At 35.6% G+C, this 17,371-nt stretch overlaps 1 protein-coding gene and 1 pseudogene across 1 annotated transcript in view; one reads left to right on the top strand and one right to left on the bottom strand.

Moving 5' to 3' along the window:
• The window catches only part of Cfap299 (cilia and flagella associated protein 299), a 577,316-nt gene that overhangs the window by 282,219 nt on the left and 277,726 nt on the right, over positions 1 to 17,371 (top strand). The window lies entirely within an intron of this gene.
• On the bottom strand, positions 7,396 to 13,388 carry LOC122106810 (annotated as a pseudogene).

The following is a 17,371-nucleotide window of genomic DNA, read 5'->3' on the forward strand; positions in this document are numbered from 1 at the left end:
TCTTGAAACACATCGTTCCTTCCACTATTTTACTTTCAGGATTTAGCATTTACCACAGCAGTCCCTGAAAAGGCAGCATCATTTCCTAAATGTGGTAGTATCTTTGAACCACAGCTAATGAAAATGGAAGATTTTTAACTGCCAAACCACAACAGGGCCTACAGTGTCTGTAATCTTGCTTTGAGCTGGTACAAATGCATGTGTTTTGCATCTGTAGTAGAGAGGTTGGCCTTGACATTCCTTCATCCCATGCAATGTTTATTAAATAAAAGAAAAAGAAAGGAGGCAGCCATGCTTTACCCAGATGTAATATTTAGTCAGCTTGGAAATTCTTTCACCATGATTTTCCTGTCACCCAACAGTATCCACCAATGCTGGTATCCTGCATTGAATTTAAATTGATGATTGCTGGTGACTTATTAGCCCAATTTCTAATCAGCAAATTATAATACATCTACTGTCCCAAAGAAAAGGACTACAGTTTGTTCCAGTAGAAGCTCTAGCCTTAAGATTATGTTTACAAGCTCTATGTTTAAAATTTTTTTTTTCTAAAGAGAGCCACTTTGATTTGTGAATGTCTTCAAAAAGGAGAGAGAAAGGTCATGGATGGTCATGGAAGTGGCCCTGTGGCTCAAGTAGTAGAGCACTGGCCTTGAGCTGAAGAGCTCAGGGACAGTGCCCAAGTCCAGAGTTCAAGCCAACCCCCCCAAAACCCCCCCAAAACCCAAAACAGGTCATTGTCACAACTTCATCATATTAGCTTCTGAAAAACAATGCATAAAAATTCCTATTACTAGGTATTGTTTTTCTTGTTGTTTTTGTTTGTTTGTTTTTGTGGGTTGAGAGGCTTGAACTCTGGGCCTGGGCGCTGTCCCTCAGCTCATCAGCCCAAGGCTAGTGCTGTATCACTTGGGCCATAGTGCCACTTCCAGTTTTCTGGTGGTTTATTGGAGATAAGAGTTTCACGGACTTTGAACCGTGATCCTCAGATCTTAACCTCTGGAGTAGCTAGGATTGCAGGCATGAGCCACCAGCACCCAGCAAGGTATTGTTTTCATTTGTCCCTTAGTCGTAGAGCCAAGACATTGGAAATCTTGATGTTTCTCTTCTTTCTTTCCTCCCTTTCTGAATATTCACTATACTAATTTCTCCCTTCAAAGCCAGAAATCATATTTCATTCTATGAATGAGGTGAAATATATGAAGAATAGATCAATAACTTATTTGGTTTCATAGAGTATTCTCCAATCAGACACCCAATAATGTGGTTTAGAATTACAGAATGAAAATAATGAAGGGACGTTGAATTGTTTTATTTCAATTTTTTGAAAAAATACTAATTTCTAAAGCACTGTGAAGACCAGGATTTATTGTTCAAGGACATGGGCATTTCCTCCTAAAATGGTTTTAATCATGTAATAAACAACATAGGGCACTTCTGGACAAGATTCTCCTCTCATCAAATTACAGAGAAATGGTCTTCATCCCATAAGATAGTCAAAGTCTTTTCCATATAACTTTTAAACCCACAAAATGTGCTGCAGAGCTTTTTTGGGGTCTGCTAATTTGTTAGTTTATGAGCACAGTGTATTTAATTTTTAGACAAGTTATACCCTAAAATGAAATTAGAGCATGCACATTATAACACATGAGTACTTGAATAGAATTTGTAAATATCCATTTTGGGGTAGATATATATGTACCTAAAAGGCAAATGAATAGAGATTTAGGTAATACTCAAGCATTTTTCATGTGAAGACATGTGAACAGAAGCAGGAGACAGCCACATGCTAATAGATGTTCTAAAAAAAGAAATACATCTTTTTATCTTCATACTTCCAGACCTTGCCACAGTTGGTTGCATGTGTTGGAAAACAATAAATATTTGTTAAATTAGTTAATAGATGATCTTGGCATACTTGTACAGAGCTCAATCATGCATTAGTTAAATCTCAGCTATCTGTTTAACACATGTTCTTATCAATATACTTAGCTAAATATCAAATCATTTTCATTGCAAATAGTAAGATGATATACTAGATAACATTTGAAGTTTTACATTTTATAGTTAGTCCAAATATTGTTAGAAGATTAGTTCAATAAAATGCTAGAAAATAATCCACTTTTTCTGAAACCCCTGTGTCCTTGTGTTCTCCAGGTGGAAGGTTACACTCATTGAAGTGTTTGCTTGCTGCTCATGTACTTTGTCTTCTCTACTTGTTTTATACACTAATCAAGACACATTTGTAATCTCAGTACTCTGGAGGCTGAGGCAGGATGATTGAGAGTTGGAGGCTACCCCGGCCTACCTAGTGAGAAACCATCAAGAGGCAAAAAAGAACACTTGTTTTTGTTTTTAAATTTGTTCATGCTACAAGTTCTTGTTATTTGCAATTAAATTGATGTTACCATTTAATTTTTTATGTTATTGGATCAGATATATGCATATCAAATGTAAGGAAGAAAATGCTTTAAAGAGCATTAGAGTTTGAAGATGACACATTAGAAGTAATCTGTGTAAGAAAGGTAAGAAACTCCATCGATTAGCTACGTGCTTAGAAAAGCCCTTGTTTTAAAAAAAAATGGCAATTACAGGGGCATTTGTATATTTTACATTTAAAAATTGCCTTTTCATGATTCTGTCTGCCTGCACTAGCCATAAATCACATACTCTGGATGTTAGCCTTCTGAGTAACTAGGATGGAAGTCCTGAGACCAGCAGCATACACCTTCAGTATTTGTTGGTTTAGGGTTTTATGCCCAGGGCCAGACTAGACAGTGATTTTCCTACCTGTGCTTCCCATGTAGGTTGGATGACAGATATACACCACCACACTCAATTTATTGGTTGAGATGGTTGTCTCACTAATCTTTGGTCTGACCTGATGTTAAATAACAATCCTCCAGTGTAATGGAGATTACAGATATGTGCCACCACACCCAGCCTGATTTTAAAATATTTCTGAAAGATTCCCATTTTGCATCACATGTTTTAAATGCAAGTATCTTTCTTTAAGATAAATGTGTTCATTAGACATCAGGGAATTTCCTCTAAAAATCACTGGAAAATATGTTCTTTTTCAAACAAACTTCCAATTTTGTACATTATTGCAAAAAGAAGTACAATAGTATGATCTGTTTTCAATACTGTTACTGATTTTGGTTGAATTAGCCTACTAATAAATATGTGGGAGCTGGGAAGGTGGCTCAGTGGTAGAGCGCTTGCCTTGCATGCCTGAGGCCCTGGGTTCGATTCCTCAGCACCACATAAGCAAAAAGAAAAAAAGCCAGAAGCGGCACTGTGGCTGAAGTGGTAGAGCGCTAGCCTTGAGCTGAAGAGCTGAGGGACAGCACCCAGGCCTAGAGTTCAGGCCCCACAACTGGATCCGAAAGAAAGAAAGAAAGAAAAAAGAAAGAAAGAAAGAAAGAGAGGGAGAAAGAAAGAAGAGAAATAATGACAAAATAATTTAATTTTGCAGCGTTTATGTATATAAAATGTAAATGTTATTTTAAAATAAACACCATGTAAAACAATGTTAAGAAAGTAAATAATTGCAAAATTTTCCGAAGTCAAACATTCATACATAGAGAACTTTAATTTTGAACTTTAACATTATAATTTTAAATTAACATATAACTTTGAAAAATCTGTTGAAAAATCTCAGTAAAACCAACAACTAAACCAAGAAACTACTTCATAGGTTGTAACTACTTTGGTTTATGCATTAAAGTGTGTAGACGACAATTTGTTAAACTTTTTCTTTCTGAAAGTCACAACTTTTTGGTCCTTAATTTAGTGTTATTTCTTTAGTATTTTTAATATTGTAAATCATTTTCTTTTTTTATTGTGAAAATACCGTACAGAGGGGTTACAATTACATGAGAAGGTAATGAGTACATTTCTTATCAAGTATTGTTGCCTCCTCCTTTGTTTCTCCTTCCTATCCCTTCCCATCTCCCCCCACATACACACTCCCCCGGCCAAAGTTGTAAAGTTCATTTTTTGACGTTACGACTTGTACATCTCATTGTTGCAATGAGTCCACCTGTATCCCTACTTAAAAGATTTGTTCTTTCCCTTCCCCTCCACAAATTATACCAAATTATATCAAATACAGTGAAAGCAGGGGTTATACCGTGAGGGAGGGACACACAAAGCAACAAAACAATTACCTTATAAGTATGTTAGACACATTAGCAAGAAAGAAAAATCTACTTGAGTCCTTATCTTGGGGTTCATTTCGCCTAACATCATCTTATCTGACCTTTTCTGCTTGTCTCAGAAATATACTAGTTATTGCAAATACTATGTTTCTTGGTTTTATGTATAATATACATTTTGTGAATTTATTCAGAAAGTCTTTATAACCTAGATTGCAAATGTTTTTCTTCTCTTATTTTTGCTTTGATATTTTGCTTAGGACAGTTTTTAAATGGCTGAATTTGTATTTTTTGTGATTTGATGAGTCAAATCTAAGCACCTTTTTGGTCCTCTCCAGAATGTTCTGTAGGCACATACATTTGTATGTGCGTGTGTGTGTATGTATGTGTGTGTGTGTGTGGTGGTCTATGTGTTGTGGATTATGTTAAATGAAGATAAAAGTGAAAAGTACAACTCATATTTGAAATACTAATGATTTGTATATCATTCAGTGTCACTTAAGATAAAGTCTAAGAGATTATGTAAGCAGTCCACAGATTTATGAATTTGGGAATCATTTCATTTATGAAAGAGCTTGACAATACTGGAGGGCAGATTAATTTTTCCCAAAAGGAATATTGCTTTTACAATAAAAAAAAACCAAGACATAACCTTTCCTGAAATCATGTATTAGAGTGGTTTTGGATATACAGAAGAAAGAATTCTCAGGAATATAAAAAGTTACATGTATGCTAGAAGATACAATTTAGTGCTATGATCCAGTCTTTCAAAACAGGCATTACAAATTAGGCTGCGAATGCCACACTAAAATTTTTATCTGATGAGAACTTGAAGCTGACTGATGATGCCAATAAGTGTTTCCCATTAGAAGTGATATTGTACATTTTTGATGAAAAAATACTACAGCTAATGGATGTCGAACTTTAGTGATGCCAGAAATATTTCATCAAGTAAATTCTCTGCATGAGGTAAACTTTCAGCAAGTTTAAAAATTTTTATTAACAATGTTTTATAAGATATATATTTCTATATTTGGCAAGACTATAGAGAAAAGCAAGAAATGAGGAACATAAATTTCGGGGTGGTAGTTTCCTCTGGGAGAAAAGGAAATAGGTGTAATCAGGGAGGGCAAGTAAGGGGCAAAAAAGTACTGGGAATGTCTAATTTGGTGGTGGTTACATAGGGCTGTTCAAATACATTTCTTGCTGGGTGTGCTTGACTCACTCCTATAATCCTAACAACTCAAGAGGCCCTGAGGATCAAGGTTCAAAGCTAACCTGGGAAGGAAAGTCCGTGAGACTCTTATCTTCAAAACTACAGAAAGCCAGTAGTGAACCTGTAGCCTTGAGCATGAAATCTCACAGACAGTGCCCAGGCCCAGAGTTCAAATTCTAGGACTGGCACGCTTGCACACACACACACACACACACACACACACACACACACACACACACAAACATACACACACACACACACAGTTCTTATATATTTCTTTACATTATGTTTTAGTTTTGTCTGGATAAGGTTATAATATTTTATTTACTTTAAAGGAACAAAAATGCTTATTGTGAATACAGTAGTCATAGTTATTTGAATATATATATGCATATATATATATATATATATATACATATATATATATATATATATATATTCAGGCTCTTCCTTGAAATCCTCCTCCTTCTTCCCGGTCATGTTCCCACATATTGTGGACATCCTACTCAGCTTGTCTCTTGGCTCTTTACTAAGCTGTCTGACATTTTTTCTGCAGAAATACCCTAGACAAGAACTCCTTCAATATCACAAAAATGAGCATGAGCTCACCCCTTGTTGCAGAATTGATTTATCCTGCTTGGTTGCTGGTCTCAGATTCATTCTGGATGATTCCTCAAATGGAGAATGTGGATCCAAAGATCATCAGAGACAATATTCCCTAACTTTACTCTGTAATGTGAATGTGACATGCTGCTTATTTCCATCTTCATTTCCCTTTCTTAGCCCCATACTTCTATGACATGTATGTGCACCTGTTGTATTAAACGATTATTAAATGGATATGTACTTCCTCACCCCTCTCCAATACCTTCTCTTTTTATTTTTAAAACAAGGAGTAGGCTGTCTCAGGTTAAGGTTACTGCCCAGGGGTGCAAATAAGACTCCGTGCCTCTCTATTTTTAGTGAGGCCACTTTCACTATCTGTTTTTCTGCCCCTCACATGTAGTTTTCAGCCCCATTTGGATTCAGCTGTATTATATATGTTGGAAAAAATATCAAATGGCTTCATTGATCTATGATGTGTCTTTTTCAAATTTATTTTCTCCAGAGTGATTACTATAGCAACTTGATCTTCCAGTACCAACAAATTAGATACCACATTAATTTTAATTTGTTCTACTATGCTCTATATACTTTTTTTGGGGGGGGGGGGAGGTTGTGTGGAGAAATGGTTTGTGTCCTGCTACAAAGAGCTTTCTCAGAGAATGCAATTCGTTTTCATGACACCTGAACTAAGTTGAGCACTGTCATCAACACACACTATTTTCCTGGCTTCTGTGACATTTATGATTCAAGATAAGCCGTATAATTCATGTCTTTTTTTTTTTCTGAAGCAGTGCAATGTGTTCACTTGACAAATGAGTGCTCTTTGCATTCTTGTTCTTATATGAAAGAACCTGGTACTTTGCCTTCAAGAACAAATTGAAAAGATATCCAATTTTAACTTCATCTGAGCCTGGACTAATTACTATGGCATCATTAGATAATATCTGGTGAGCCTACAAGTTATCAAAGGATTTCAGTTTCTAGTAGTTATTACACAGACAGGGAATGAAGGAAGAATGTCCAGTCCAAGTTCAGAGCAAAATATTAAAGCTCATCTCACTTTTGGAATATTCATAAATGGCAAAAATGGAGAGGATAATAATTACATCAAATATATTAAATAAAATGTCCATATGGAATTTTTAAATTAAATTGGCCACTTATTATAATTCAATAAATACTCATAAAAATAGTCACTTAACAGATTAGTGGCTAATCAGAGATTCTTGAGAACAGAAAACTGACTACTGGTCTATATGTTGGAAAAGGTCATTTTGTAATATGAACATCTATGTTATTCTTGAAAACTCAAAGCAAGGAGTAATATCATAGAAAGTAATAGCACAGAAACTTCATCACATAGAAAGAAGTAGTATCCTAGAGAGTAATATCACAGAAATTTCATCAGTACATCTAGACAGACTTTTTTTTTTGTAGTTCCTGGCTTTCAAAACCTTTTTTTTCACACATCTCACAAGTGCCCTTTTGGAAGGCAGAGTCCTGGCATTAATGAGGACCCAGTTGGTGTTTAGAACTTTTACAAATTCCACAAGTGGAAAACGTGTTTGTTCCATATGGATCAAATCTGCTTGTGTTTGAAGTCAAAGCTTTATTTTTGCTCAGCTTTCTTCCATCACTTTCTGTGGTATTCCATCCATCCATGGATGTGGAGTGATAACAGTACTAAGTTTCTCTTCACATATATTGTGCACAGTTCTGCCATGAGCTTTCCCTTACCCACAGACTGTAGGGTTTTTTTTAATTGATAGATTTTTGAAATTTTATAAGACATCAAAAGTGAATATAAGGTGACAATTAATTTATTAACTTTCTAAAGATGCATGTCTGGGAGTTTTAAACTATTCAAAATTAATAAACACAGTCAAAGACTTCAGTGAAACTGATTTAGAATGTGTGTTATCTATTAAGTTATTGGTCATTCATCAAGTATACACAGGTCAATTTTAGTAATACAGCTTTTTATTAAGCAGTTTCTCTGCAATGGGTAGGAAGACAGGATTTCCTAGGAAAGAGAGGATTTTCCTATTTAAAAAAACCACTACAGGGCTGGGAAGGTGGCTCAGTGGTAGAGCGCTTGCCTTGCATGCATGAGGCCTTGGGTTTGATTCCTCAACACCACATAAGCAAAAAGAAAAAGCCAGAAGTGGCGCTGTGGCTCAAGTGGTAGAGCGCTAGCCTTGAGCTGAAGAGCTGAGGGACAGTGCCCAGGCCCAGAGTTCAAGCCCCACTACCAGACCCCCTCAAAAAAAAACTACAATAACAGTTTTCTATTGATACCCAACTAAATGTTAATGAAAAAACAATTTTAAAAACAAAGGTTTTAGAATTACAATATAATATACGTCATGTGTATTAAACTCACATCTATAAAACCAGAAGGATCCTTGTAGAAAGAATTGATGTAAGTGGGTTCCACAACTATGCTGGCTTCAGAGTTTTTTGCTCTTTTTTGGGGGGGGAGGGGTGGTCCGGTCCTGGGCCTGAACTCTGGGCCTGGACGCTGTCCCTCAGTTCTTCAGCTCAAGGCTAGCACTCTACCACTTTAGCCACAGTGCCATTTTCGGCTTTTTTTTTTCTGCTTATGTGGTGCTGAGGAATCGAACCCAAGGCCTCATGCATGCAAGGCAAGCACTCTACCACTGAGCCACCTTCCTAGCCCTTTTGTTCTTTTTTAAAATGTCAGTTGAACTCAGGTCTAGGCACTGTCTCTGAGCTCTTTTGCTCAAGACTAGCACTTTACCAGTTTGAACTGCAACACCACTTCCACTTTTCTGAAAGTTAATTGGAGATAAGAGTGTGAGCCACCAGTGCCCAGCTATTTTGCTCTTTTTATTATTATCTTTAAGTATTTGTATTAAATATTATTATTATCTTTAAGTACGAAAGGATTTCAGTTCAACATATGGATTTATGAGTATAACACATCTTGATCGATGTCATCTCTTCCGTCATTTTCCTGATATGTTGTTCTTGAAGAACAAATAAAGAACAATCCCTTCATCTTCTAAGGGCATAGTCCTTTTTTTTTTTTCCTTTCGCAAATATGGTTTGGTTTTAAATACAATTCTCATTTCATTTTCTTAAAATGCTTGAAGCAGTGAGGAGATGTGTCAATTGTAAGACACAGCTGTTCCAAAGATGGGAGACAAAAGATGCCTAATAATATTCTCGAAGTGAAATTGAAATTGCGATTATGTGAATATCAGCTACTGGCATTCTAAACATGGTTCCCCAAGAGGATAATTGGAAAGCTTCCAACTACATTTTACCAAAACTGTTCACTTATATCACAGAGATATTATTAGGATACAACCCCCCCCTTCTCGTTTCTGGGGGAAGAACTTCTCCCCACTCTCTAGTTGAAGGTACAAGCGGGCTGGCTGCAAATTGCCTTAAGGATTTCCTCTAGCAGGCTCCTTCAATGAGCAGCTGCACCAAATTACCCCATAGAGTGTCGAATGTGCATAGCTCAACGGAGCTTAAAGGGCATGCAAAGTAATTTTATCTTCTGGAAGGCTTCAATATTTGCACTGAACACTTTGAGACTTAAAAAAAATTGATACACACCAAATTACTGTTGCAGTTTAATATGAAATAAGAACATTACTAGCATGGAAAGTTGGAAAAATAATTTTGAGTATTTCTTATACACTCTGCAAATTCCTAGTAACCTCGAAAGAATGCTAGAGATATTGTTCTTTTTAAAAGTGTTTGAGGTGAGCGCTGGTGGCTCACCTGTAATCCCAGCAGCGCAATATGCTTTCCTCTGCCCCAAGCAGCACCAGTTGCCTCCAGGCCTGCAATGGAAAATGGACACTAGTAGTAGAAGATTGTGAGGACAAAGCTCACAGATGTGTTCTCTGCTTATTCTAGATACATGAACATAAGATTTCATTTCAAAGTTGAGGCCTTCCAGAGGGGTGAGCTGGAGGAAGCAGGAAAAGTTCACAATTTTGGTTAACTCAGCATCAAGCAAGAGTAACTTTCAGAAAAGCAAATTTATCCACACCTTCTATTGCATCATCTGACTCTTACGTCTGGAAGTATTTCCTCTTCCTTTGTACAGGTATCTTTTATAAGAATTCTCTGGTTCTAGATCCCCCTCTACCCAGACTCTGCTCTCCCTTCTTTCCAGATCATTCCCATAGAAACCAGCCACTTCCACCACCAGACCCTCCCCTTACCTGTCTCTTGCTCTTTTTCTTTTGTATATATTTTTATTGTAAAAACACTGTATAGAGGGGTTATAGTTACATGAGTAATGTAATGAGTATATTTCCTATTTAGTTGCTCTTTTTATTGGCCACCAACTGCCTATTTAAATGGACCTTCATTTTCTTCCCAAATACAGCTTCTATTTTACATAATATTCAGAAAGTGTCTGCTATGTTATATCTTGGGATTTCAGTTGTAAGGTGGAGAAACAGAGAGGATTAGATCTACTTTATCTTGTCTAGAACTAGAAATCAATCCATATTTTAAATTTTTCCTATGATAATTTCTGAGACTTTGCATTTTTAGGGTCTTTTTCACACATCTAGGATTATTTCTTGTGTCTTGTGTCTTTATCTTTTCCTTTTCTATCAAATCTCCAATCTAGACATTCACTAAGGATTTATTCCAGTGCCTCTTCGCTCCTTTGACAGTGAGAGTCAATCTCTGGACCAAATTTTCATTTCCATATCAGTATCAATATTCTCAGTTCAGCCTTCAGATCTTTGTCTTTGTATTTCCAGCTGGACACTTCTACTTGATTATTCTGTAACAAAAGGTAATATCCAGGAAAATCACAATGGTTTTTTATTTCTTCCTTATGAATAGATAAGACACCCAGCTGTGTGTTTGACAAAGATGATCACATAGCGGATGAAGAAAGAATTAATAGGGAAAAGTATAACATTTTGATTTTCCATAAATTGCCAAAGAAACTTAAAACACTTCTTTTTTTTTGCCAGTCCTGGGTTTGAACTCATGGCTTGGGCACTGTCCCTGAGCTTCTATTGCTCAAGGCTAGCACTCTATTACTTGAGTCACATCACCACTTCAGGCTTTTTCTGTTTATGTGGTACTGAGAAATCGAATCCAGGGCTTCATGCATGCTAGGCAAGCACTCTACCACTAAGCCACCTTCCCAGCCCTAAAACACAAACTTTGAGGATCTCAATTCCTTCACCTTCTACTTAGCATTATCAAGGCTTAGTTCTGGAAAACTCAATTGTTCAATTGCTCCTCTAGTACCCTAATCTGTTTGCTTATACTTATTCATGAAGTAGAATTCAGAAGGATGGTTTTATATATAAAGAATGCCAAAGGGATGACTGCCTGTCTATTTGCAGGGGCTTGCTGAAGTAGAATGGTGGTAATAGAAAGGAAAAAAGACCTGAGGGTTAGGGATCATGTTTGCAATCCTCTGTCCTTCTGTAACAATGCTGGTGAGAATATGAGGTGAATTTGGGAGCCTCTTGGAAAGGCTACTGGGAGGATTGCAAGGGAAGAGGACTTTCCTTGGCTCTTGAAAAATATTGTTCTGGGAATATCTGTGCTTCTGCCCTGAATGGAGACATAAAGGAAGAATGATCTTTATCCTGGTTAGTAAGAGGGTCCCTGAAACCATTATACTAACTTCGTTCAGTTATTCTGCTGTGGAAAGGCTGGAGACCTGGCCTGAGATCTATATTTGAGGAGGGGTGGCTGTACACAGCAGTGAAGCCACACCCATTTTTGAGGCTAGGCATACCAGGCAAGCTTGAGTCTGTGATGTTGTTGCAAACAAAACAAAAACAAACCCAAAAGCAAATAATTCACATTGCTTTCCAGAGTAGTTGAACAAATTCACGTGCCCACTAACATTGTAGTAGCATTCTCCTTTGGCCACATCTCCACCAGCATCTGTTATTTTTAGTTTTCTTGATAATGGCCATTCTAACTGGGGTGTGGTGGAATCTAAATGTTTTAATTTGCATTTTTTATGGCCAGAGATGTTGAACATTTCTTTAAATATCTATTGATCATTCTTATTTCTTCGAGAAGTCTCTTTTTAAGTCTTTAGCTTGTTCATTAATTGGGTTTTTGCTTCTTTGGAGGTTTATTTTTAGGGGTTTAAATTTTTGAGCTCTAAATATATTTTAGATATATGGTCCTTGTCTAATGCATAGCTCATTAAAAAAAAATCTCCCATTCTGTGGGCATTCTATTTATCTTGCTAGCTATATCCTTTGCCATGCAGAAACATAGATCTTCCCTATGACTCAGCAATTCCATTTTGGGGCATTTATCCAATAGAACACAAACAAGGCCACACACCAGCACAACCATGTTGATAGTAGCATTGTTTCCCATAGCTAAGATATGGAATCAAACCAGATGGCCCTCAGTGGACAAATGGATCAAGAAATTGTGAGAAATACATATATATATATATATATATATGCCATTATTTTTATGTATATATAATGGAATTCTATGCTTTCATCAGAAAGAATGCTATTGTACCATTCATAAGGTAATGGAAAGACTTGGATAAAATTATATTAAGCAAAGTAAGCCAGACCCAAAACAACACAGGCTCCATGGTTTCCCTCATTTGTTGTAACTAGGAAGTGCCTATTAATCTAAACATAAACACATTGGATGGTAAAAGGTGAAAACACACACTTGGATATGGACTCCAGATATTTGCACAGTGAGACCAAAGGAGGATATTATTAGGAGAGGATCACAAAGGCTTCATAGCTATGGGCATATGATCATATAAAATGATACTTATTGAAATGAACCCTAAGAAATGGAAATGAAAGGTTTTATGTTATTTTTGCTTCTTGACTTGTTTTTTATTTAAACTTTTTTCCCCTTCATCACTGTTTCTTTATTTCTATACATTTTGTCTTGTATGTAAATTTAACGCTTTGGGAAAGGGTAATGTCTGTCTGGTGTAAGCCATCTTTTTGGCAAACAAAATTTGAAGCTCTTTGAAAGGCATAATATGACCTAAGTCTAAGTGACACTCTAGTGAAGGGTAAACTGCACCATGCTGTGCTGTTTTCACCAAGAAACAAAAGCCAAACATTTCCTGCTGTCTCTAATGGGAAATTGTAAATTTAGAAGTTGTGATTATTAGAACTATGAGGATAAACCCAGAGTTTCTTCCTTTACTAAGTAAGTGGACCCAGACTTTTGCAAGCATTATTGGAAACTATCATATAATAAATAATAAGAGTAGCTGATATTCCTTGCAGTTGGAAATAATCAACAATCCTATTTAGCCATCAATAACAATGACCAATAATAGTTGTCAGTAGTTTGACATCTAAGATACCTTGGTCTGTAGATAAATGATTAACAATACTGAAATTATGTGTCAAATCTGGATAAAGGGGCAAACCCATATTAACATATGTTAATTTTCTTACTCTAAAGTATATAGACAGATGTAACTCTTCTCATGGTATGTTTAAGTACTGTTGGTTAATTTTTGCCAGCTTAGAAATTAGAAAGGTACTTTGAGGATAATCAAGGATAACCTAGCCTCTTTATAGAAGCCAGAGAAATTGAAATGAGTTTTCTGAGGTCTCATGCCTCAGTAGCAGTTGAGACACTTATTTTCCCATTCGCTTTAGGTTAAGAAATTACTTGGTGGTGAGGAGGGTTTCAGGAGAAGGGGGACATGGAAATAGAGGGAAGGATGTTGAGCAAACAGTCTTTATAATCAATGTACATTATATAAATATTGAACTCAGTAATGTGAGGATAGGGATGGAATAGGGAAAGATGGGGGAGAATGATGGAAGGCATTATATTGGTCAAGATGCATTGTTCTCATAACCTGGCTTATGTGACTGAAACCCCTTTGTACAACTGCTTAATAAAAATAAAAAAAAAATCAACAAAAGAACAATAACTTATTTTGTATCACGGCAACATAAAAATAGAATTGCTTCTGTTCATCATACTCAAGTCATTATTTCTAGTGACCAGGCCTTTAGTAGGCGCTTTTGTCCCAGTGTCTCAGCCTCAGCTCTACAAATACAATCTTACAATTTATAAACTATACAATTCCTACTCTCCCACAAAGAATTATCTAATTACCCTAACTGGAAGTATATCTCTCTTACCTTAATTTTAACTTCTATGTTGAAATAGATATAGAGAGAGAATCTTAGAAATTATAAATTAGGTTCATAAAGATTTTTGCTATTTCATTGTTTTTAACTTTCTATAAGAAATTGTACCTCCATAACTTTCAGCATTATTTTTAGACCATAAGAATTTAAATTTTTTAGATGAATGATTACTTTTAACTAAGGCTTACAGAGATACAAATGTATTTATCAACCAGATTTTTTATTCTAGTAAAATGTACATTATATAAAATCTATCATTTTACCAATTTTTAGTGTACATTTAATGGTACTAAATACATTTATATTATGCAGCGACCACAGGTACCAATCTATTTCATATTCTTAAGGCTGAAACTCTGCATCCACTGAACAATAATTTTTCTCCCCAGTAATTAGCCCTACCCTTGGGAACCACCAGGCTTTCTGCCCCTATGGAATCACACAGTATTATTTTAACTGATTTATTTAGTATAAATTGTCTTCAAGTTTCATCCATGTTGTACTATGTTCAGCATTTTATTCCATTTTAAGACTGAATAATATTTCACCTTAGTGCATGCTATACGTTCATTTGTTGTTGAGAATGTTTTCATGCATTCATTGAACTTTTCTATTGCTTTGGGAAAAGTATGTTCTAGTTTATTGTCCATGTCTTAATTGGGATTTTGATTGAATGTTGCTGTTGGCAATGTTGTAGGAATTTGTTTATATATTCTGGTTACTAATACATTTTCAGATGTGTAATTTACAAATATTTTCTCATTCCATGTGTTGCTTTTTTATTCTGTTGAGAATCTCCTTTAGTGAACAAACGTTTTAGTTTTATTAAATTCAATTTATCTAGTTTTTGTTACCTCTGTTTTGGTATCATAGCTAAGAAATCATTGTGAATACTAAGGTTCTGAAACTTTCTTTGATATTTCTTTCTAAGAATTTTATAGTTTTAGATCTTATGCTTACCTCCATTTTGAGGTAATTTTTGTCTGTAGTTTAATGTAATAACCCAACTTTAATTTGTTACAAGTAGGTATCCAGTTTTACTCTGTTTGTTGAAAAGGGTACACTTTGATTAATGTAGTTTCAGTAGGCTGTGAAATCTGGGGGTTGAGGCCTCTGATTTTCTTATTTTTCAATGCTACTTTGGCTATTAGAAATCTCTTGAGGTTCCATATGAATTTCATTTATCAACAACATTTTTTCTCCTTTCTCAGCTAGGCAAGGGATCCCAAGAATAAAAGCAATTAGTATCTCAGGGCTTTTATTACTGCATACCACACTGTTAAAAATATTAATAATCTAATTATCAGAATACAATATTTAAAAATGGAAACAATTTTAGAAGTAGGAAAGTTAAGAATCAAGTTCCAATGTTGACTTATCTGCATGGTCAACAGCAAGCTACTGAAATTTTTTGAGCTTGATTCCTCCATCATCAACTAGGAAAACTGAAATATTAATTCTGGTAACACAGTATATTACTGTTCAAATCTCCCTACCTACTCTTAACAAGTTTTATGAGTATGAGATTGACCTTCTCTGTTGACATATATTGCATATATTCCTTCCTATGGCCATCTATATTTGTAGGTTCTGTTATTATCAATTACAGACTCATATTGGCTATTGTTCCATCTATCAGAAGGTTGATAGAGTAGAAGTCTAACAAAGGATGAAAGATAGGTTGGACACAGATGTGCACAGAGAAATAGTCAGCAAGAGTAATCATCAAGTGTTTAGTGCCAGAGTGAATGTTTAGAGACTCATGAAGGAAAAAATAAATTAACATTTGAAATTTGAATGCTGGAAACTTGAGCAACAAAGGACATTTCTACTTTGGCATCAGAAAAAATTAGGTCTGTACATTTCTTTACTCAGGAACCTTTAGATGTAAAAAGACAGGGAAAAACAGAAATGTATTTGGAACATTGAGAGAAAGGAAGAGCATAAAGATCAGGATGAAATTAGAACTGCAATGTAAGATACCATGGGATTAGCCAATGTGATTTAGTAGATGGCAAAAGGTATAAGATGTATAATGTGATCAGAATTGGTGTTTACCGTGAAAACAGTTTTCACTGTATTTGATGTTGGTATAATTTGGGGAGAGGAAGGGAAAAAACAAATTGTTAAATTGTTTAACTAGGGATACAGGTGGACCCATTGCAACAATAAGATGTACAAGATGTTATGTCGAAAAAGGAACTTTACAACTTTGGGCGGGGTACTGGGGGGGAGCTGGGAGGGCAGGGATGGTAAGGGTAAACAAAGGAGGAGGCAACAATGCTTCATAAGAATGTACTCATAACCTTGCTCATGTAATTGTAACCCCTCTGTTGGTATTTTCACAATAAAAAAAACTTATTAATAAAAAAAGGCAAAAAAATTGGTGGTTACCTAGACCTGGGCACTTTCCCACTTTTATTTGCTCAAGGCTAGTATTCTGCTTGACTAACAGCCCCACTTCTGGCTTTTGGTAGTTAATTAGAGATAAGAATCTCATAGCCTTTCCTACCAGGGCTGGCTTTGAACCATGATCCTCAGCCTCCTGAGTATCTGGGATTAGAGCTGTGAGCCACTGGCACCCAGCGTCCAATCTTAAATCTTTAGAAATCATTATGCTTTCTAGCTAAAACTATCTAGTCCATAATAACTAAATTTCATGAAGTCAAATGTCCTATATAAGTTTCTCTTGGTTATTGAACCTAATGTTTTATTTTGTCATTTCTAAGAAATATTTAACAGAGAAGACTATTTGTTTTGTAATACACACAGGCATACCTTAAAAGACTCTACCTTGTCTCATTAACCTGTTATGTTCTATCAACATTAAGCTTAATGTTTTATCTCTTGAACACATTTATATTTTAGCTTAACTTTTAAAGTTATAATGAGTTCCATATGTTTACTACTTCATTGCTTAAGGCAAGTACTTTTGGAATCTTTTTATAATGCCAGTTTTGGAAAATATGAATAACACCTGCCTTGGCAATCAATCCCTAACACTACATGTAGCACTTGCATTTCTGAGGATAGAATTGGATTGAGGCTAACCTAATTTCTGAGGTGTTTAGTAAGCATGCACTGTTTACACTGAACCTTATTCATAGCAGATGCTCAATAAATATTTAAGTTACTGGTGTGTTATCAGGAAAATCTAGTATATTTCCTTTTCTGCATTATATTTCCTTTTCTGAGTTTTAAGCAGTACATAATTAGTTCTAGTATTTTAACATTAGGCAAGTAAGCCA

The sequence above is a fragment of the Dipodomys spectabilis genome, unplaced genomic scaffold (genome assembly GCF_019054845.1).
Source record: "Dipodomys spectabilis isolate Male_0828 unplaced genomic scaffold, ASM1905484v1 ptg000043l, whole genome shotgun sequence".
Lineage (NCBI taxonomy): Eukaryota > Metazoa > Chordata > Mammalia > Rodentia > Heteromyidae > Dipodomys > Dipodomys spectabilis.